This window comes from Syngnathoides biaculeatus, chromosome 16 (assembly GCF_019802595.1).
Source record: "Syngnathoides biaculeatus isolate LvHL_M chromosome 16, ASM1980259v1, whole genome shotgun sequence".
In the NCBI taxonomy this organism is placed as follows: Eukaryota; Metazoa; Chordata; class Actinopteri; order Syngnathiformes; family Syngnathidae; genus Syngnathoides; species Syngnathoides biaculeatus.
The window spans coordinates 15528200-15551966 of NC_084655.1; the positions used below are offsets into that span (position 1 = coordinate 15528200).

At 41.0% G+C, this 23767-nt stretch overlaps 1 protein-coding gene across 5 annotated transcripts in view; it reads left to right on the forward strand.

The window, feature by feature from the left end:
* LOC133514453 (protein phosphatase 1 regulatory subunit 29) overlaps positions 1 to 23767 on the forward strand; it is a 79070-nt gene that overhangs the window by 12706 nt on the left and 42597 nt on the right. For 3 of the 5 annotated variants that reach the window (XM_061846171.1, XM_061846172.1, XM_061846168.1), the window contains 2 exons: positions 358 to 421; positions 17016 to 17238. The gene's annotated coding sequence lies outside the window, so the exon portion shown is untranslated. The remainder of the gene's footprint in view (positions 1 to 357; positions 422 to 17015; positions 17239 to 23767) is intronic. The other 2 variants (XM_061846173.1, XM_061846169.1) reach the window with 2 other exon arrangements.

Here is a 23767-nt window from a genome sequence, read left to right on the forward strand (position 1 = left end):
CAATATACTCACTCTCTCGCCTCTGGACATGTCCAAACAATCGAAGTCTACTTTCTCTAACCTAGTCTCCAAAACATGCAACTTTGGCTGTCCCTCTAATGAGCTCATTTCTAATCCTATCCAACCTGTTCACACCAAGCGAGAACCTCAGCCTCTTCACTCTTCATTTCTGCTGGCTCATGTAGTACTCCAGTAATGATAGTAATGGTTTTCGACCTCAACATGATAATATCATGTTAATAACAGATTTCTAGTGCTACCACTGATGAGGAAAAAAAATATTTGATGATATGCATGGCAATTAATTTTGCTTCAACATCGATGAGCATGCCAACCACTTTTTTTTTTTTTTCTTAGGACTTTTGACAAGTTCCTGTTGGTTTTGGAAAAGAACAAGACTATCCAATGGAAGTAGAGTACAGTAAGCAGACTGAATTTTTAGTGTTGGATTTTTCACAATTTTGCACGGTACATTTTCATAGGTTGTTGCTTATTTTTCATTCGCCTTGGCCCTTTTGGTTGACTTTGATTTTTGATTTGGACACAAATGCGATTCTATCATCGGTTTGAGGTGTTGTGCAGGAGTAGTGAGTTAAAACGGAGGCTGCAACGTACGTAAGCTCACCAGCAAGCTGTTGATTAGCTTGCCCCGATATATTTGCCATTGGTAAACGAAAGGGAGAATCTTTTACAGTACGTATATGTTTTAAATATTACACATATTTGTCAGCCATTTTATACTTGTGTGTGTATATATATGTATATATATATATATCCATCCATTTTATTTGCCGCTTATCATCACAAGAATCGCAGGGAGTGCTGGAGCCTCTTCCAGCTGTCAAAGGGCGAGGAGATGGGGTACACCCTGAACTGGTTGCCAGCCAACCGCAGGGCACATCGAGACAAACAGCCCCACTCACAATCACACCTAGGGGCAATTTAGAGTGTCCAGTTAATGTTACATGTTTTTGGGATGTGGGAGGAAACTGGAGTACCCAGAGAAAACCCGCAGGCACGGGGAGAACATGCAAACTCCACACAGGCGGGTCCGGGATTGAACCCGGGACCTCAGAACTGTGAGGGCAACGCTTTCCAGCTGATCCACTGTTCTGCAGTGTGTATATATATTTTAATCATTTTATACTCCGGTTTTCTCCCACATCCCCAATACATGCATTGATTAAAGACTCTAAATTCCCTGTAAGTGTGGATGTGACTCCAAATGGTTGTTTGTTTCTACGTGCCCTGCGATTGGCTGGCAATCAATTTAGGGTGTACCCCGCCTCTCGCCCAAAGATAGCTGGAATGGACTCCAGCACCCCCATGACCCTTGTGCAGCAGCTCAGAAAATGGATGGATGGATGTCCTTTGATGATGATGTATGGTGTATGCATATATCTGCTTTGCTGTGGTTCCAGGCCACATGCAGGTTGTCACTGACTGGAAGGGACAGTCTACGCAGACTTTTGAGAAATATGGAAGAGTCAGGCATGATTGAAAAGCATTGTAGGGCACATTGTATAATGGCAAAATGAATTGCTACACTGAGAGTGGACAGACGGGTGGGGGAAAAAAATTGGTGGATTACACGTTACAAATGTCCAGTGACATTTTATTAACTCACGGCACCTTTAATGTGCACTATATACAGTGCTGCCATGAATATCAAACATTATTACATGGATTATATTCAACATTTATCCCTGTTAAGATTTATTTCAATGCCCTGTGAGTCAAACTCACAGGCAAAAAGTCATGATGACTTTAATGTATAAAGAAGCCCTTGGCCTTAACAAATCGATAGGAAAAAAGTCCCAAAACATCTACCTCTCGCCTCATTCGATAATAGTATTGATTCTCCTTTTGTTCATGAAGGTGCTGCGTTTTCTTCAATATTTCGGTACACATTCATGTGTGCTACATTTGTATTATTTGTAGGAGTTCACAGAGGAGTCACTCAGTCTGTCGTAGCCAAACCAGTCAATATGTGCCAGACACACAGCGTGCGCGTTCCTTGGGGGGGGGTTTAAATTCCACAAGGCCTCAACAAACTTAATCCACCTGCCCACAAACAAAACCTTACATGGGTTTGGTTGTTACTGTACATTGAACGTGATCATTTATCATCATTGAAATAAAATATGCTTGAGCTAAATGCAAACAATAATACAACCAACTAACTAACTAACCTTAGCAAAGGAATAATACATCCAAAATTCATAGGCATCCTTTACTTATTTTAATGTTTAAAGCTTCTAATAGCTAGCAGGATGGGAGATATTTATAAAATTTACTGCATATGGTGAATACTTTGGAATACCCCAATGAACATCCTTTCATCCCTTCCAAAGAAACTCAGCAAGGCCTCTTTGAGTGTAGGGTAACTCCACGATCACTTTACAACTAGAAAATCAATCAAGAAGTTCCCACCCAAAGACTCTGGTTATTGACAATGGCTTCTCAGCTTAAAGGCGCTCCAGCTCTTTTTGCATTTCACAACAATGATTCCGTACGTGGTGTGGAGCATGTTTCTCAGTTGGAGCATAAATAGTGGAGTCTTCCTCACAAAAACTGGCGAGTGCATCCCAAATACGCCTTGTTGCATGTACTTATGACGCCTGCTGGGACGAGAGCCGAAACATCTTCTAAGACAGAGGGAACAGGACACTTGCGATGGATTCAATGCCCTGAAAATGAAATGACTTGTATGAGTGAGAATAATCACAGGCTTACTGCTCATGGACACGCACGTCAAAGAACATATAAGTGTAGCTGTAGAGTCACAGGAGTCAGTGATGTTTCTTGAACTAGTATTAACCCTTTCCGGCCATGGGTTGAAAATTTGCAACAGGTTTAATTTAATCGAAAATTTTAAGTCCAGAGTGTCATTTTCTGAAAGTATCAGATTTTTCTCTCTGCAAAATTTTATTTGGTCCAGAGAAGGTTAAGAGTTTGCATGATGTTAGCGGAAATACAATCGTATATTCAAATAATTAATTAAATGAAATGTTGGTTTAACCAATATAATTTTAAAACAGTATTTCCTATTAAATTGTTGATACTTTGATTCTCCAATTAGAGGATTTAATTCTAATGAATGTGTGTGAATCTAAAGATGTGGCCCTTCCTACAGGATTCATATGCTGCATGCTTTTTGATTGGTTAAGGTCTGTACTTTTTTTTTGAGCTGCAATTAAAACAATAAAAAAGAAAAACAGCGAGAACTATTAAAAGCCCATGTTCCACTCAACTATTCTTGTGATGCAAAAGAAAAAAAAAAATCTGAAATGACCAGAGGCACAGTTTCCAATGACCTCTCTGAAGGTAAAATAGCTCATTGTGGCGTGCGAGAAGTATGATTGTGCGTTTGCATATTTTCACAAGAAATACTGCTGGCTATTGCCGGTGTCCTCATTATGAACCAGGCATTTCCCTGCATGCATTTCCCTGCTATAGCGCGAGCTACCAAACGCACACGGCTGCGTGCATCTTGCCTGTTTGTATGACGCTGGCTGTGAGGTTCCCTTGTAGGTCAGACTCGTGATTCAGCAGACTAATTTGAGAAAGAAACGCACGGATGAATGCAGAAAGCAACTGCACAGTTAGGTGAATTCGCTTTCCAGAGCAGTTCCTCTGATGTCAGGGCCATCATCTTTTCACTACATATTCTCTCTTTCGGTCTGTCTGATTCACCTGTACATTAAGTGGCCGCTAAAGTGGATATGGGAAGTAAATTACCGGGCTTTTGTGATGTAAAAAGAGATAAAAGCTGATCTGTACAATATTTTCAACAAGTTAGGTAGATGTAGGCATACGCACATTACACAAAAACTTAGTTGAAGCACCTTTGACATGAATGACCACATTCAGTCTTTTCGTGTAGGAGTTCATCAGCAGAGCACATCTTGATCTGGCAATATGTGCCCACTCGTCATTGCAAGTATACTACAAATCTTTCCAGTTGGGAGGACATCTGTTGTGCACAGTCCCCCTAAGGTCAACCTGCTAGCCAGTTGAAAATGAAAAATTAACAATAATACGCAGATTGTCACGGTCAAATGAAATGACGGCATTCTTGCCATGTTCGGTAAGGTACACGATTCTCAAAATGCAGTTTTAAAATCATTTTTTGTGGTCTGAGAGAAAAACCTTGTACAATTGTTCTTCAACACGCTTTTTGTTCCCTCTTCCTTTCATAGTTTGTCAGAAGGTGAATCATGTTGGTTTAATTGAATTCAGTAATGAAATGTTACTTAAAATGGAGACTGTATCACAGGGGTGCTCAATGCGTTGATAGATCGCGAGGCAGTCAAAAGACGTCGGCCAATGTTCCCTCGAAACTGTGCACGTGCACAATTGTGCACTGCTGATGCAGTCTCTTCGCAAATATATGAATAATATAAATTAAAAAAAATTCAATGCAAATTGAAAGTGTAACATACAGCTATTCAGTTTGTGGCATTTTGCAAAGTGATCCAATGAGTGAGGGATGACTGGTTGTTACATCCAGTGGCACAACCTACGTACTGTAAAATTGAAAAGAATAAGCCACTGGTTTCTTTTAGGCAGCACATGGAACTTTCTCTAGCAACGACCGCTGCTCCGCCACACTCTTTTTCCTGGTTTACCTTACAACCCCCCCCCCCCCCGCGCTCTTAAAGACGTACACTCATAATTACAAATGTTACAGTACTTACGCAGCCCATCAATGTGTTTTATCATGACAGCATCCACCACCGCTGCTTTAGTTAGCAACACAATCTGGGCAATGTAGAGCAAAGAGAAGCTAGACAAGCTGTTTATGTTTACTTTCAATATTAATGGAAAAAGTTAAAAAAGAAATTCTGCTGTTTTAAGATGCAATGACTGTCGGAGTATGTGAATAATCGAATGTCTTAAGCCAAAGTAGAAAGTGCAGGAGGAGATGGTGTGTCATTTTAAAATTCCGCCTTGGCACAGCCTGATCCAGGATGAAAGCACAGACAATACAGTACACAAAAAGCTAATTCTTTATTTTAAATATAGGAAGCAACATAACATTAACCTTAAAACGGTTTGGGAGCCCCCCACCCCCCACGTCCTCGGTAGGTCACGAGTGGCTGGCTGCTTGAAAAGTAGATCTTGTGATAAAAAAGTCTGGGCACCCATGCTGTACAGTAATTCAAGTTTTATGATTCCAAGTTTGAACAACTAGGAAGTCGATCAACAACACAGAATGGTCGTGTGTCGTCTTTGGCTGTCGCACTGTATTTTAACAGGGGTGTGTTGATTTATATTCTCTTACGAGCCTTGATGGCGCGCTTATCCCATCGGTAGTAAGCACAAGGGAACGATCGAAAGACAGATGGGAAAGTGATTGAGATGGTTGCCATTCATTAGAAACTCGATTCAGTCTCTTGTGCTTCCCAATCCTTCCTCTCTGACAGCACCCAAACCAGAAGTTGAACAGTCCCTTAGTCTTTGAGGCCTGACTGGCAGTAAAACTCTCACTGGGTGCGATAATGAGTCAGTGTCTTATTCCGACTGGATTGAGCCTTAAGCACTGTTATCTAACTTGCAGCAAGACGTTTAACCAGATGCGTGCTCCCTTTCAGCTCAGTGGGCACACCTGCCAAGCTTCCAACTCTTACAGCCATGTCTTCTTTGTCACTCCATGTTTTACCCAATTTAATGATGTCGGGTGGTTTGGCTTCCCTGAGCTTTGCATGAGTGACTTGTTGAGCAGGTGGAATAGACAACTTTGGTTTCATGGGTAGCAACACGTGTACAGTATTCCCCCACCTCCCTCTTTTAAGACCACTTGTCATTTGAAAGTGCTGAACTTAATTTTCATCAGTTCAATGGAATATTGTTATATATGGCAAGTTTACCATATTTGACAACCAAGTCGAGTACAAATGGATGCCATATAAGAATGAGTTGATCCAGTATCCATGACGGGTCAATTACATTAAGTGCAAATTCCATTGCACTCTAAACTCAGAACAATACTGTAATTTCCGGCCTATAAGCCATGACTTTTTTTGACACGCTTTCAACCCTGCAGCTTATGTGGTGATGCGGCTAATTTGTGCAATTTTTTTCTAACGGCCCAAGGGGGCACTCGAGCGGAAAATATAAGAGTGGAATATATGTGCAGAGGAGGTGACTTTTACCGGTATGTTTTTCATTTTTAACCGGTCCTGTTAGCACTGTGCTAGCGTGTTGCTGCTGTGTTACTGTCGTGTCTCAGTGATTTTTACCGGTGTGTTTCTTTTTAACTGACCCTGTTAGCGCCACGATAGCATTAGCACCACAGTAGCGTGTTTCTGCTGTGTTGCTGCTGCTTCCCAGTGATTTAGGTATGTTATTTTTTTTTAACCGGCTTTGTTAGTGCTGTGCTGCCACGTTGCTACTGTGTAGCTGTTTTTTTTTACCGGTATGTTTTTTTTTTTTTTTTTTTTTACCAGCCCTGTTGCTACCGTGTTGTTGCTAAGCTAAGGTACTTACTATACTTTGAAAATTCTTTCTGTGTACCGTCTTTCTTTGTAAATATCTTGTATTTCAATGTGGGTTTCAATGTGGGGACTTGTGGCTTTTACACAGGTGCGGTTTATGTATGTACCAAATGGTAATTCCTTTACAAATGTACTAGATGAGTTTTCTAATCCGGTACACTCTGTAGGCTGTAAATTATGGTACTTCTTTGCTGTTTTTTTAAATGAAGACACATTGTCCAATTGCAATAAATTCAGCATTATTTTAGCATCCAATGCTTTTTGGTGTGAAATATTAGCATATAGCATCTATGGACAAACAGTGTTCATACACCTCAAGGTAGTGAAAGTAGAAGAAAATGTATCATTGAATATTACATTGTTAAAATATTTTAATAACGTTATCTCAAAATGATGTTCCTGTTCATTTGGGGGAGAAAGCCTTGAATGAATAGCGCTGATAATATTTTACACCTCTCTTTTCACACGATGCTATCACATAAAACTTGCATATTTCCAATGTGCTGCCATTGTGTCGGGCGAACTAAAGAGGTGCTCTCATGCTAAAATGCAGATGGAGGGGTCAAGACTTTGTCGCGCTCAATATGTCTTCATATTTTTTTTTCCCCCTTGCCTGAAATTGAAGACTCGAATACGGCTCATCGTAATGACAAGGACGTATGGAAGACTATACACTCAGCGCACACAGCATCATATAATGATATTCAATGCGGGATTAAAAACCTTGCTTTTATTGTACAGGAGCTGACACTGAACATTTTCCTCTTTGTAAAAGCAGTATTTATACATGGGCACTGAAGAAAATGGGTGAAAATGTCTATTATCTATTCCTCAACATAGAGTACCACTGCAAATAGTGACAATAAATGAAGAGTTTGTTTTCAAAACGAGACATAGGCATTTTTTTCAGATTTACGAAACTCGCGCCAAAATTATCCATTCGGAGCTGGATAATTTTGGCGCGAGTTTCGTAAATCTGAAAAAATGCCTATGTCTCGTTTTGAAAACAAACTCTTCAAATGTTTTACACAAATAATGCACGTAGTTAAATTAGCAATATTTTTTTGTTTTAAATGTGGATCTATTTTTTTTCGCTCGCTCAACCGTGGTGCTGTTCCAAATTACTTGTATGCATTTTTTTTTTAAGTAGGCCACGGATATTAATTTGTGGTTTGATGATAAGAGTCCTGTCGGAAGGGCAGAACCGTTTCATCTGGCTGAGGCCATCAGAAAGAAGGAAGAAAAAAAAAAGTGCTTATATTGAAACATGACGAGATACTTATGCAGTAAGGACTCTCATCTATGACTAAATTATGAACCCTTGTTTAGCATATGAAGAAGCTTTTGCATATTTCCATTTGGTTGCCATTTTTGGACCGCTTGTCATCGTTGTTGTAGCATGCTGAATATTTAATCAGTCACTCTCTGGCCCATTTGAGGTTTATTTATTTATCTATTTTGACTGAGGGCCATTGGTAGAGTAGGTTTGTAGTAGTGGCTGGCGTGCAAGCACCCTGTGATTGACAGGCATCCAGTCCAGGATGAAGTCTGCCTTTTGCCAGCCTCACTTCACCCTAAACACGAGAAGTGTTACGCGTAAATTGATGTGTGGCTTGTTGGGCTACTGCTGCACTGGACAAACGCACCACTAGCGTTGCTAATCAAAAACATAACCAGAACTCTTAATCGGTCACGGGTCCTGAACATTTTAAGTTGTTTTGAGTCCAGTTGAGACTGGAGCCCACCACATCTGCTAAGTCGCCAGCTGAGATCGCATCCAGCTGATATGTGACACTAAGTTAAAATCAATCAATGGATGGATAATATTCTTAACTGGATGTTCTTTTTTTAAATCCAGAAAGTATCTATAAAACCCAACAGTGTCATAATCTTCAAACACAAAATAAGACAATTAAAAAAAAAAAAAAAATCTCTCTCTCTCTCTGTCTGTCTCTCTTTCTCTCTCTCTCTAAATCCAGAAATCACAATGTATGATTTTTTTAAAACCATTTGAAGAGTTTGTTTTCAAAACTCGCGCCAAAATTATCCAGCTGCGAATGGATAATTTTGGCGCGAGTTACGTAAATCTGAAAAAAATGCCTATGTCTCGTTTTGAAAACAAACTCTTCATTTATTTGTGCAATACAGTTGCAAATAAGTATTTGAACACCTGAGAAAACCAATGTCAACATTTGGTACAGTAGCCTTTGCTTGCAATTACAGAGGTCAAACATTTCCTGTAATTGTTCACCAGGTTTGCACACCCTGCAGGAGGGATTTTGGCCCACTCCTCCACACAGATCTTATCTAGATCAGACAGGTTTCTGGGCTGTCACTGAGAAACATAGAATTTCAGCTGGGTTAAGGTCTGGAGACTGGCTAGCCACAGAGGCACTCCTTGGTTTTCCTGGATGTGTGCTTCCGGTCGTTGTCAAGTTGGAAGACCTAGCCACGATCCATCTTCAATGGTTTGACTGAGGGAAAGAGGTTGTTCCCCAAAATCTCAGAATACATGGCCGCGGTCATCTTCTCCTTAATACAGTGCATTCATCCTGTCCCATATGCAGAAAAACACCCCCAAAGCATGATGCTACCACCCCCATGCTTCACAGTAGGGATGGTGTTGTTGAGATGGAACTCATATTTCGTCTTCCTCCAAACACAGTTAGTGGAATTATGACCAAAAAGTTCCATTTTGGTCTCATCTGACCACAAAACGTTCTCCCATGACTCATCTGTATCATCCAAATAGTCATTGGCACACTTAAGACAGGCCTTGACATGTTCTGGTTTAAGCAGGGGAAACTTCTGTGCCATGCATGATTTCAAACCATGACGTCTTAGTATATTACCAACAGTCACCTTGGAAACGGTGGTCCCAGCGTTTTTCAGGCCAAGTCCTGTGCTGTAGTCCAGGATTGATTCCTCACCTTTCTAAGGATCATTGAGACCCCATGAGGTGATACCTTGCATGTGGCTCCACTCTGATTGAGATTGACCGTCATGTTTAGCTTCTTCCATTTTCTAACGATTGCTGCAACAGTGGACCTTTTTTCACCAAGCTGCTTGGCAATTTCTCCGTAGCCCTTTCCAGCCGTGTGGAGTTGTACAATTTTGTCTCTAGTATCTTTGGACAGCTCTTTGGTCTTGGCCATGTTACAAGTTTGAGTCTTACTGATTGTATGAGGTCGACAGGTGTCTTTATGCAGTCAACGACCTCACATAGGTGCATCTGATTCATGAAAATACATGGACTGGAGGTGGATTTTTAAAGGCGGACTAACAGATCTTTCTGTGTCAGAATTCTAGCTGATAGACAGGTGTTCAAATACTTATTTGCAGCTGTATCACACAAATAAATCGTTAAAAAAATCATACATTGTGATTTCTGGATTTTTCTTTTTAGATTCTCTCTAACAGTGGACATGCACCTACCATGAAAATTTCAGACCGCTCCATGATTGGAAGTGGGAGAACTTGCAATGTAGCAGCGTGTTCAAATACTTATTTTCTTTCCTGGAACAGGCTGCCCTTTTTTAATATACTGCCTGTGCCAAGGAGGAAGTCATAATTCAAGCATATTGTTTGTCTTTTTACAGGGTTTAGAAAAACTTTAGAAGATAATTAGTCTTAAAACATTGCAAAAGGGTAGATAATCAAATCCATCATTTTTCCGGAGATCGATTCGCAGCGTGTTCACTCTCTCGGCTGTCGGAAACGGCTTTAATCTAGTCAGTGGAAGTATTACCTTGTGGATGAAATACTGGAGGACATCTGCAGCCTACTGATGGATGAGCAAAAGCATCCCCAAGGGAGGAGAAGTTTGACGCACGTTGCCATGCATACATGCACATCTCATTTCTTAAGTCAGTTTCCAGTCTTGCAATGAAGCGCTTGGTCTAGTTAAGACTCCAAAACGCACCTCGCTTGTGTGAAGACTGTGGACAAATGCTCTGAATGATCTGCTTCCAATCCATCTCATTGTTTTCGACAGCTGCTCATTTTAATGCAGCAATGAGTCAATAACAAGGAGAGAGAATGAGCGAGTGAGAGAGAAAGAGAGAAAATGTGTATGAAGCAGTGAGATATCGGAGTGCTCACTGTGAATAGCAACACAGGTGTCACCTCGTAAAAACCTGAAAATAATAACACTCTCCCAGGAATCCATGTTGCTCGTAGCGGTGACAGCGACTGGGTCAAGGTGGGCTTTCAATATTCATGTGTCCCTAAAGAGCTAATGAGCTAAGAGCTATTGCCCATCCTTTATGGTCACCACCGTCACGTCAAATTACAAAACAACTGGGATACACCATGAGATTGATTCATAATGTGGTGTGGAGCTCCAACTTGAACGATGGAAAAATGGAATATAAGTACAAGGGTTATGCACACCCTTCTCAAAATGCACGTGCCCTGCTGGTTAACAGTCTAAATCAAATTCACCAGATTCCTTTTTGTGACTGAAAAAAGTTGCTATTATGATTATCGGTCAATGAGCATCTGAAACCTCTAACGTGGCCATCAAACAAAAACAACAAACAGCTAGTGTTTGTCCTAGTCAGATAGCGAGTTGACAAGTGAAAAAAATTGAATGCTCCCGTCGATTAGTCGATATTGACTTGACAATCAGCACCGTAGCATAAAAAAACAAAACAAAGGCGAGGCAAAACACAAACTTTGTTTTTGATACCTGTTTCATCATTTTATAATCCGTAGTTAAATTGAATGCATGTAAGGTTACAGGCATTAGCGATGGCTTGAATCACATTTTGTTTCCATTTGTGTTTGCGTTAATTGTTTCAAAAAAATGTTTTTTGATACTGAGACAGTTATGGACAGCCTTGATTCTTAAATGTGTAATCCAGAGCAAATGTATTTTATTGGTCTATTATACAAGTGTAGCTAAAATTTCATTGAAAAAAATTATCAACACTTCAGAAATGAAATAAATTAGCGTCAAAGTCAGTCTCAAGATTTAGTTCGAAATGTCGCTTAGATTCGGCAAATTCCGTAACTCCCCGGTTTGTGACGTCACGTCTAGATAACATTCAGAGAGAGAAAAAGCTAGCAAGGGTGGTGATCGAGGAAGTGTGTTGTATACAGCTGTTCTGCGTCAAACACTGACGGAGTCATCTTACATGAATGGCCGAAACATGCACAGCTAGGCAGGTTATGGACTAGGTTTGTGTAGACAAACTGGGCGCATTGGACTTACAAATCAAAGTGGTCAGTAATATGTTCCAAGCATTTCACAGAGGACTGCTTTGAAAACCCGGTACAGCGTTCACTTGGCTTCAGTAGCAAGTACATATCTGTTCAATTGTTAAGTATTGACAAATATCTACCTAATTTTAAATGTAAGTACAATACCAATACAAGTATATATGTCAGCTAATATCCGTATCCATGTGATGTAGGTGACGAAATTTGGAGACTGTATAAAGTTAGTGTACTGTTGGCGCTGAAGTCTTCCTGAACTTCGACTACGGCAGTGTGTGCTCTCAAGTCTTAGGTGCATTATTTAAAATTCGGGCTAAATGCATGTGAATAATTGGAAGAATGGCCTATAAATGGGATCTTTAAATGCAGAATGATACCAAAGTTTTTGATTTTTGTTTTACTCAGATTCATTCTCTAGTACAACAACAAACGACTCACTGTTGTGTGCAAGCAGCATCAGACGTTTGAACGTGTTTGAATTAGATTATTTCGTCAACAAGGTGTACGTAGATTTCTCGAGGCATCTACCAGTCTGTTTTGGGTGCGAAGTCCCATGTCAACTTCGTCAGGTCTTGCCGAATCCTGTCCTTGTGTCGTCAACTCAGCGTCGAACATGTATGGTTGAATTACACCTGCAGGGGATGTTTGTCGAACATGGGAAGAATAGGAAAATTCCTCCTCTTCAGTTCCCATCTCTTCCACAGAGCATTCCATAAAAACTACTTCATCACTGCTACCTATCTCCTCTCGATCGCACTCGCACCGTATATGATTGTCTGTAGGAAGCCATTGTGTTTACTGGGGTTGTCTTGGCGTGACGTCACATGGCAGCAGCTTCAACTGGGCCTGGTTTGAAACAGACGTCGGAGGCATTCGGATTACACAGAAAATGTTCACTTTGGTGCTAATTTATTTCATTTGTATGTTGAGAATTTAAAAAATATTTTTTTAATGAAAAATTAGCTACGTTTGTGTGATATATAAATAAAATATAGGTCCTCTGGATTAGACCTTTAAGAACATTTCACTTTTTGATTTACAAATCAATATGTATATATTTATGTGATCGAAGTGGAGCTAGGTCACAAAAAAGTATTTTCATTTCACCTTTAATGTGATGTTTTGGGTTTTCTGGTTGTATTCTAAAACACAAATTATTATAAATTGTCACTATTTCTACAACAAGCAGAAACAATATGAAAACCTTTTACACAGTACCTTATTTACAACTGATATTAAGAGATCATCCTTAAACCCACAAACCATTCAATATACAGCCACTGTCAGAAAATAAAAACAAACAAATAGTATATTAATCGGCCACAATATTAGCAATACCTAAGAGCAAGCTTGGATTGACAGTCAGAATTTGCTTAATATGTTTGGAGTTTGCAGTGGAGTAGAAGTATACTAACCCTTTCTAATATTATAGTTCTCCCTATAATATGTGGGACTGGCATTAAAAGCGGCATTAAAAGGCATTTACACCCTTTCACAACATGCACGGCATGTTCTGATCCATGTGCTGCTGAATGTGTGTGATGTCAACATGACAAAAAAAAGAAAACTATCACATTGCCCTGTAACATTCTTGAATGTTTCAGTTTAAATAGCATATTCTCTCAGCAGGAGAGCACAGCAGTAAATGTGAGTGCAAGCACCCGTGTCAACGTGATTGCACTTAATTCTCCCTTCTAAACACAATCAGGTGACTTTTTTTTTTTTAAATATCTGTCCCGCCGGAGCCCATTACATTATTCGTCAACTCATGCAAATTGCACACTGCGTTTAAGAATAATTGTGAAGTCACAATTCACCAGGGGGGGAGTGTAACTCCCATTACAAATTGAATGCAATGAGTGCTCTGTTGGGAAAACCATCTTCTCCTATCAAAAGCTGCACACGAACTCTTCGGCGTAGTTAGCGCAAAATGTGAGTCATGAAATAAAAAATAGAATAGGAACGATATTCTTGAACTCCACTGCTCTCAGACAGTGAGTGCGCACTGGGGAGACACTTTTAATCTGCCTCGATTGTGAGCTTTAAAGCCTGTTTGCGTGTAAGAATGTTTGTGTTAGTGTTTGAGCGGGACTGGAGCTTTTCAGGTCCGTTTGGGACAGAATACACTTTTACTTCTCACACACACGACTGAAATGCTCGCTCATAAACCCACTATTATGTTTTTCCCCTCTCATTCAAATGAAATTCTTTTGTGAGCACAGCTGAATTCTCCAAAGGTCATACACTCTCCTGAAATGTTCTCATAGACTGCTGAAATCCTTTCATATACTACTAAAATACTGTTTTACCCAATACTGAATCAGTGACTTTCACACTCCTGAAACACTCTCGTACACGCTGCTGCTCTCATATACACTTCTGTAATGCTTTCATACACTACTCAAATCCTCTCATACACACTACTGAAACACTGTCATATGACTGAAGTAATCATTATCACATTACTGCTCTCATCTAGTACTCAAAATGCCCTTATATACATGAATGAATTACTTTATAATCATCCGTCCATCCTTCTTCTTCGCTGCTTATCCTCACGAGGGTCGCGGGGAGTGCTGGAGCCTATCCCAGCTGTCAACGGGCAGGAGGCGGGGTACACCCTGAACTGGTCGCCAGCCAATCGCAGGGCACAGAGAGACAAACAGTCGCACTCACAATCACACCTAGGGGCAATTTAGAGTCTTCGATTAATGTTGCATGTTTTTGGGATGTGGGAGAAAACTGGAGTGCCCGGAGGAAACCCAAGCAGGCACGGGGAGAACATGCAAACTCCACACCGGCGGGTCCGGAATCGAACCCGGGACCTCAGAACTGTGAGGCTAACGCTTTCCAGCTGATCCACCTTGCCGCCTACTTTATAAACAATTGTTGTTCAAATTCCCTTATGCACACTACTGAAATACTTTCACACACCGGATTGAAATGCTTTATAAACACTACTATGTACAACTGGAATGCTCTCATTGACACTACAGAATGCTCTTATACACACTACTACTCTCATACACTGAGTAACTCACAGGCTACTCCACTCATACATTCTACTGAGACTGTCTTATACACACTAATGAAATGCTCTCATACTCACTACTCTGAAACATTAATACACACCAATGAAAACCTCTCATTCACACTACTACTGTTCTCATACACACTACAGATTTTTTTTCATTCATATATTATGCTGTGCCGGCACAGTGGCTCATCCGGTAAAGCGTTGGTTCTGGGGTCTCAGGTTCAATCCCGGACCCGTCTGTGTGGAGTTAGCATTTTCTCGCCGTGCCTGCATGGGTTTCCTCCGGGCACTCCGGTTTCTTCCCACATCCCAAAAAACATTCAACATTAATAGAGCACTCTAAACTGCCCCTAGGTGTGATTGTGAGTATGACTGTTTGTCTCAATGTGCCCTGTGATTGGCTGGCGACCAATTCACGGTGTACCCTGCCTCCTGTCCGGTGACAGCTGGGATAGGCTCCAGCACTCCCTGCGACCCTCGTGAGGATAAGCGGCAAAGAAAATGTATGGATGGATATTATGCCGTATGAAAGACAAGATTGTTTCACTAGTGTGTATGAGCAGTAATCCTATATTATGTCCCGAGTATTTCTAGTATCTACAACACAGTACACTGGACATGCTTGCACGTCCACACGAACTATCACGTACAATGCCGTTCTCACCCCAATTTAACTTGTAAGAGGAGAAAAAGGATCAGTATTATTGCTGATAATAGGATGTCACAGTCTGCTCTCTTCGGGTCTTTCCAACTGAATTTTTGTGTGTCTGCGTGTAAGTGCATGTGCGTATGTTGGGCGTGGGGGGGGGGGGTGAAAATGCTGGAGGGTGGGAGAGGAAGGAGACATATGAGGAGAGGCAGAGGGGAATGCGGCTGTATGTCAGCTTCACTGACAGCAATTTGTACAAATTATTCATAGATGCACAGTGTGCTTGAGGTGTGTGGTGACAGGTGTCCTAAGGAATATTGTGAATGTAGTATCCTATTATATAGTGTACATAACACCACTTAAATAAGGGCATCGCTTACCACTTAGCCTTGTGACGTGCCCCTAGTCAGTAATTATTCCCCACATGCCATGTTTCCCACTATGATTTAAGTGGAGCACAACATCCAAAATGCACTGATGGCATCGTGGTACACACACCTGCCTTTGGTGCGGGCAGCGTGGGATCGATTCCCGCTCAGTGATAGTGTCGATATCATCTACCCTGCGACTGACTGGCGACCAGTTCAGGGTGTGGTCCGCCTTTCGCCCGAAGCTAGCTTGGATGGGCTCCGGCTTTCCCGCAACCCTTGTGAGGATAAGCGACTTGGATAATGACATGACGTGATAGCAGCTAAAATGTTACCATGTTGGGGGGATATACATCTATATAATATGGCAGAAAAGTGGGATAACTGGTTAGAGTGTTCTGAAGACCACGTTTCGAATGCCGGCCCAGTCTTTGTGGCGTTAGTATGTTCTCCCCGTGCCTACGTGGGTTTTTTCCGGACACTGCGGTTTCCTCCCACTTTCCAAAAACATGTAAAAATTGGTGACTCTGAATTGCCCCTCAGTGTGATTGAGTGCGACTGTTGTCTGTTTCCATGTGCCTGAGGATTGGCTGGCAACCAGTTCAGGATGTACCCTGCCTCCTGCCCGATGACAGTTGGGATTGGCTCAATCAGATTTTTACATAGCCAGAACCACTATGTTTTAAGCATTAAAAAAAAAAAAAAAAAAACTCTTGCTTGGTTTAACAAACAACACATTGTCAAAGTCTGTATTCTATCTCCTATTGCTTTCGCAAACCATCATCACCACAATAGCTCCCTATAATCATGTCAAACCTTTTGGGCTAATGGGCTTCCTTCCGGAACAAGTCATCACGGCTATCATGTATTAAAAAAAAAGGCCTACTCAAGTGTATCCAACCTATTTTCACTTGTTTTTGTCTAAAACAACAACAAAAAGAAACACTTTCAATGTTGAGGCAACATAATGCCACACATTTTTCCACCCGACTGCAATGATGATATGTATAAATTGGCTCACAGCAGCAATAAATACTGATTTATTGATTGATTATCACCCATTTTTTTCTCAAATCTCATTAGTGGCAAGAAAATGCAGTAAAATTATGAATTCTCTTTTTTTACTGCGCGTGCTGATTAAAATTTTTTTCAGTTACTGGATATATATTTGGAAGAGTTGCCCTTTCACCCTTCCATTTGATATTTTAGATTTTAACCTCCGACTCTGTTTAAATTTCTAGATCCAACCCGTGATAGAAGCATCATTCGCCACAAGTGAGTCCAAGACGAGGAAGCAAACTGAAGCATTCCCGACTTCTCCAATCTCCGGCCAACTTCCTGGGAAAAACATTTTCTCACTTCTCCGTGACGCACACTCAGCGCTGAAGCTAAGCGAGAGGGCGCAGCACCATTGTGCAGTCACCGAGCAGGCCGACGATAGCGCGGGCGACAGTGGGGAAGCAGGTAGGCAAATGGCCACACTTTTTCTTCTGGAGATTCTATTTAGTCTAAATTTAACACACTCTGAGGAGTGATCTAAATACCATGTCGTTTGTGGAAAACTTGAGAGAAATGCAGTGGCTTATTGTGTGTTGGTCAAATATATAGGGCAAACTATTTTAATCAAGGCTTTACCAGGAAGATGAACGATAGTCATCGATACTCATTTGAAAGCCCAAGTCTCATCCCTATAAACATTATAAAATAGATACTGAAATTAAAAATACATTTAACATTATTCACTTCAATGTCCGTACGAAAAAATAAATATGAGCAGATAGCGAGTCATCCGTGCGCAAAGTTGCGGAAGTGTCATTCGACATCCAAGTGTTCGCCTTATTGGCTGCATTTACTGCCCGTGACGTCACCCCGGACATTCGCCATTGAAAACACGCCGTGGCCCCTACTATGGGACACGCCCCTTCAGACATCGAAGCTCTTTTCACATCTCACAAACGAGCATTACCCTATTGTTTCGAGCATTATTTTGATGATATGCGGATCACTTCTAACTAACAACAGACACCCAGACAGTATGCAGGAGCCAGCCCGGCCGGAGCCGTGCCTCGCGGACACGGCACCGACGGGCACATCGACACATTTAGCACCTCTCTATGTTTTGTACACACCTTTATACACACCTACCTGTCATTTGGAACCCACGAAGCTCTCGTCATTTGCACCCGTGCAATCCATTTTGCATGACGAACCGGGTCTCTTGGAAACTTACGATGGGTAAATCCATCCTCCCCAGTGTTCGAGCAATCTTGAGCAATCCAACGATCTGGCATTTTGGCTAACACGATGGAACAAAGCACTACCTTCCCGCAGGTAAAACTAATAGAAACAAACAAGTCCACTCGACTGCGCTAATGCCCTTAAGGTCACTTTCTGCTTCTTGTCGAAAACAAATCCCTCAAGAGGATTTTCATGGCGGGAGTTACAAAAAGCCGGATACGTCGAAATCATGTTCTGTGGTGGGAAAAAAACGGATGGGTCCATACCGGCTGCCGTTTTTTCATTAATAACATACTAAAAATCATCCATTTCAACTGCTAGAACACAGATGTGGACGATTCTGATTTTACCAGCATTGTCGAAGACACCTTAACATCCATTCTGAATTCTAGCAGATTTTTTGACACACTAGCTTCATCATCCAACAAAGCATCAAGCCCCTGATTGGATCCCCTCTGTGATGACATGTGGCGCTGCATGTTTTGACTGCTGTAAATTCATGTGTTGGTTAAAACAAGTTACTACACAGGGCAACTTTCGACATTCATGTACTCGCCATGCTGTTGTACTCTTAACCCATCTATTCACACGAGCTTCATAGATTATTCATCATTTTCTTCATACATGCAGTAAGTATGGAGTTCACGTTAGTTGTCAACACACATTGTTTTAGGGCAGGGAGCGGATTTTTATGAAGTGGACATTGTCACATCCTTTCAGCAGACAGAAATTGGCACGGCCGGGGATGAAAGCATTAGTTAGCGTCTTCGCTCACAGGCGTACATTATAACTTCTTCACTGCTTTATTGCGCTTATTTCGCTGACACGACTATCATTTGTGCTGACAGCATCGCACTTACCACTGCTATTATATCTCGTTGGGATGCAGCATGTTAGTGCTTGATGTGTCAGTCCATGATAAAGTAAAAGAAATAATTGGTGTAATTACTTCGTTTCTGTTTTCATTCCGCCCACTTGTGTTGAGAAGAATGTAACGCTGAACACCCCCGCCTATCCCCCCGACCCCTCCCCCCCGGTTTGCCTTCTGTATTCCTGAGATAAAGATACTGAACAGGGTGATGGCGATCAGAGGGAGGCAAGTTTATTGCTCTTGCTGGGAACAGATGAAATATTTGAAACAGCATTTGCCGCAGTTTATCTCAGTGTTCCGACATTATTTGCGAGCTAATATTTTGGTCGAGGCAGTGGCACAATTTCAAGTTTCATTTTGAGAGACCTTGTATTTGATTTTGTTATGTTTTTTGTTTTTTTCTGAGCGACCCTGTATTGGATTTTGTATTGTTGTTTCTCGTATTCTGTTCTTGTTTTATATTACTTTCATTTCACTAGTAGTTATTTGTTTCACGTAGCCCTTCTACAACGGGGGTACCTTATGGAGGGTTTATACATTTATTATTAATATTTAATGTTTAATAAAAATGTAATAAATAGCTGTGATTTTAAGTTGAGGTAGCGCAGTACCACAAATATACTAAAAGTGAGCAAACATCTACTGTAGTACAGTTTCAAATGCATGGATGTGCTTGTAACATCATTATTGACCTACAAAAACATTATAAGGCTCACCTGCATACTTTCTTAATTTTGCATTCACAAATTCACCTGTTTCCATTCATATATAGTCACATAACCCTCGTTACGCAAACCCCACTTATTCAGATTTAAGAGCAAGTGCCTCTTTGTCTCAGAGCCCTGCAGCAACCCTGTGGGCTATTTTCCAGCCGCCACAGGCTTCACGCCGATATATTACCTCAGTCAAAACATGTAACTATGTGTAAGCCTAACAAAGGTGTTTGAAGCTGAAGTGGTAGCCATTTTTTCCAGGTTGTAGTAGTTGTGTTTGATGGAAAGTTAATAGCTGAGTGGGGCGTGGCCAATGGCTCGATTATGAAAAGTGCTGTAACCTCACTTTACATACTTTTTCCCAATTATTTTTTCAAATCATTCAGTTTTGCCAAAGTATTTAACAACACTCTACCCTGCGGTGTCTCAAAAATTATAATTACTTTCACTTTACAGGGACTTTAAAGACCTCACTTGGCAGTGTGTAAAAGTCTGTTTCATGCAAAAACAGAATGGAGACAATGGGTCATTCCACAGTCTCTTCCACCTGTCTATCCTTCTTTGCTGAATAGAGAAATTTTCCAAAGTGAAATCATGCATGCGCATAATGATCCTCATTCTCCAATGTCAGACTTGGTTTCAAGCAAAAACCCCATGTGACGCGCATCCATTGCAGCACACTCTCACGGCCTCCGCTGGCATTTCTCATGTGTCCTCGCATGCACCACCAGTCACTGCGATATGCGGCCTCACAGGATCACAGAAACTCATTGAAGCTCTGCAGGAAGCTCTCAAACGTTCCTCAGAGCTAAATGGAGGACTGCCTTAAGCGTGGACATCAGTCAAGCGAGGGTGAAACTGTTGCCAACTGCATTTAAGGATAGTCAGCCTTTTATCTGTTTTGTGCTAATTGGCTCTGCATAACAGCATAACAGACCTTAAAGCCATGCCATTTGTACACCACATTCCTCTAAACTCTAATTAGCAGTGTTTGTTTTGCTTTTTCTTTGCCTTTCTTTTTCATCACGCGTATTCCAAAACCTGGGCTGACATTTTGCATGACGCCCGAAAGAGCTCAGCATACCTCGCTTCAGCTCACTTCAACAAATTGTTCCAAGACATCCAGAAGCCTCCAGTAGACATGAAGAATGTACAAAGAGAAATTATGTGAAGTAAACTGTGTCACATTCAAAGCACATTCGATTTCATTTTGCTCATCAATTGTAGGAAAAAAAAGTTAATGGTGCTTCATTGTTTTGTTTTGTTCTTCATTTTGGACATGTAACTTGTTTTTTACACAAGTGGAACCAATGTGGAAATTTTAATGTCTTACTGACAGCAGCTAAATTATTTTTGCACTTGTATGATTGCATTTTGAGGGCTACAGTTTTACCCTGGAACAGATTATTTCAATTTTTTTTGTGTGTGAACAGTTATTAGAAAATCAAAAATGGCTCCTCCTAAGTCAGTGGTGCTCAATGCGTCGATCGATCGCGAGGCAGTCTTGGTCGATCACGGGATGGCATGCCAAAAAAACAAGACATCAGCCAACGTTCCCGCTAAACTGCCCGCGTGCGCAATTGTGCACCGCTGATTTAGTCTCTTCATAGATATTCTGCATTGCGCGCGCGAAAAAAAAAAATCCATTGCAAATTGAAAGTATAACATACAGCTATTCAGTTTGTGGCATTTTGCAACGTGATTCAATAAGTGAGGGATGACTGGTTGTTACATCCAATGGCACAATTCACATACCTATTGTAAAAAATGAAAAAAAGAAGGCACTTGTTTCTTTTAGGCACCACATGGAACTTTCAACAACGACCGCTGCTCTGCCTCATTCTCTTTTTCCTAGTTTACCTTACACCCATCACCCCCAGCTCTTAAAGATGTACACTCGTAATTACAAATTTTACAGTACTTATGCAGCCCATCATTGTGTTTTATAATGACAGCGTCCACCACCCCTGCTTTAGTTAGCAACACAGTCTGGGCAACATAGAGCAAAGACGAGCTAGACATGATGCTTATGTTTACTTTCGATATTCATGGAGAAAGTTAAAAAAGAAACGCTGTTGTTTTAAGATGCAATGACTGTCGTAGCATGTGAATAATCGAAGAAAAAATGGTTAAACTGGATGAGATTTTCTCTTTTCCGAGTGGGAAAGGTCTGGTCTGAACCCAAAGTAGAAAGTGCAGGATGAGATGGTGTGTAATTTTAAAATTCCACCTTGGCACAGCCTGATCCAGGATGAAAGCACAGACAATACAGTGCACAAAAGCTAATTCTGTATTTTAAATATAGGAGGAAACATAAGATTAACCTAACAAGAGGCTGGCTGCTTGAAAAGTAGATCTTGGGGTTAAAAAGTCTGGGCACTCCTGCTCTAAGTGGATTGTGTTCCACCTTTTCTATTGTATTTTCTATTGTTATTGCTCCCTCCAATAACTAAATAAATACATAGAAATAAAAAGCTAACACATGCAGCATTGTAGTTCAAAGCCTTTTAAACCTATCAAATAAAATCGCATTACACTCACAATGTTCACTACTAGGAAAGCAGATACTGAGAATCCTGGGCGGAGCGATCTGTTCACCACATTGTCGACAAAGGACAGGGACCGTTTCTGAGAGCAGTCAAAGTAGAACAGATACACATTACGAAACATTAAAAGGATTATGAGAAAAAAGACAACAAGCTTCATAAAGTCATTTGGAAGCCCACGAGGAAACCATCTTCATGTTAATGCTAATCAACAACAAACTGCTTCATATCTTACGAATGAATTGAAACGTAAGAAGGACTCCAACACTTTACATTTATAGTGGCGGAAGGCTGGTGAAAATGATTACTTTGGTCCAATTGTCCAGTCAAGCAAAATTGGCTTAAGGGGAACCTTTTTTATGCCACATGTCTTCAAGTCAGTCAGGAAAAAATAAATCAGTAAATAGATTCTGTGGCTCGTGTATGAATTAATTTAGGTACTTAGTGCAGCAATGAGGGACTGAAATCACACTATACATATTAATTAGCACATTACCATTTTTCATTTCTCCAAAAAGAGTAACAATTAACAGTTAAAGGCAGTTAGAGGGGGCAATTATTGACGGACCTAAAGAGAGAAAAAAATAATAAGCCTGCCTCTCACTGATAAGATACTGGCAATCTTGTTTTAATACAGTAGCCATTTGAACCATGCTCATTTTAATGGCTGTGCTCCTGGGGAAATTATTACATGTAGTGGACTAAAGACTAAAATGAGTATCCAACTAAACTAAAGTGAAAGTTAAACTCCAGCTGTAATTATTTCCCCAGTCTGGAAGATAGTGCAGTCAGGTGCTTCTGTAGGGGACTTCGCTTCATCCAGTTTGCACCATGACCGCTCAGATAGCGGCTCTTATCTCCTCGGGGTCTACGTTTAAGAGATTTATTGTCTCGCAAAATTCAATTCCCTCCTTTTGATACTTTTGCCATGCACGGAGGCCAGAGGCTGTAACACATTTTCCCAGCCTTCAAATTGGGTTCCCTTGCATGACCCTCCTTGAGTTTGGGGAAAAAGAAAAAAAAAAAAAAAAACAGCCAGGCTGGGTGAGCAGCGAGTATGCCAGTCATATCGAAGACTGGGATCATTGTGATTTTGGACTTGATTTTGTTGGCCTTGTTCATGTCGGACTGTTCCTTTAAGGCTGTTATGTATGATCACTGGGTCTTACCGGCGATGAGTCTCCCAAACCAAGCCTGCTTTGGATTGAGGATACTCTGTCCTGACATACTCGTAGTGTCAGTCCTTCTGGTCAGTTTCAGCAGTTTCAGCACCTTCGGCATCTTTCCACAGACTTTGTGCATGCACAATTTTTTGGTGATAATCTTCCAAACGATTTCTCGGTTTATGCACAACTCATTCATTCAACCGACGATTGCCCCACGCCATCTGGCCGACAGGCTCAACGTTGGCCGCAATCCTCTTTGATGAAGGCTGCCATTGGGGTCATCTTCCACATCTTCGCATCCCACATTAAACATCTGGCACCACTCAAAAAATGACTGAGAATATTTAGCCTATATAACAGTTGGAAAAAGGTTCATTGGCTGCAGAGAGCTGAAGTTATAGTTGGTGTATATACGCTAGGGAGATTGCATTGAAAGACAAAATCCATTGTTTTAGTTTT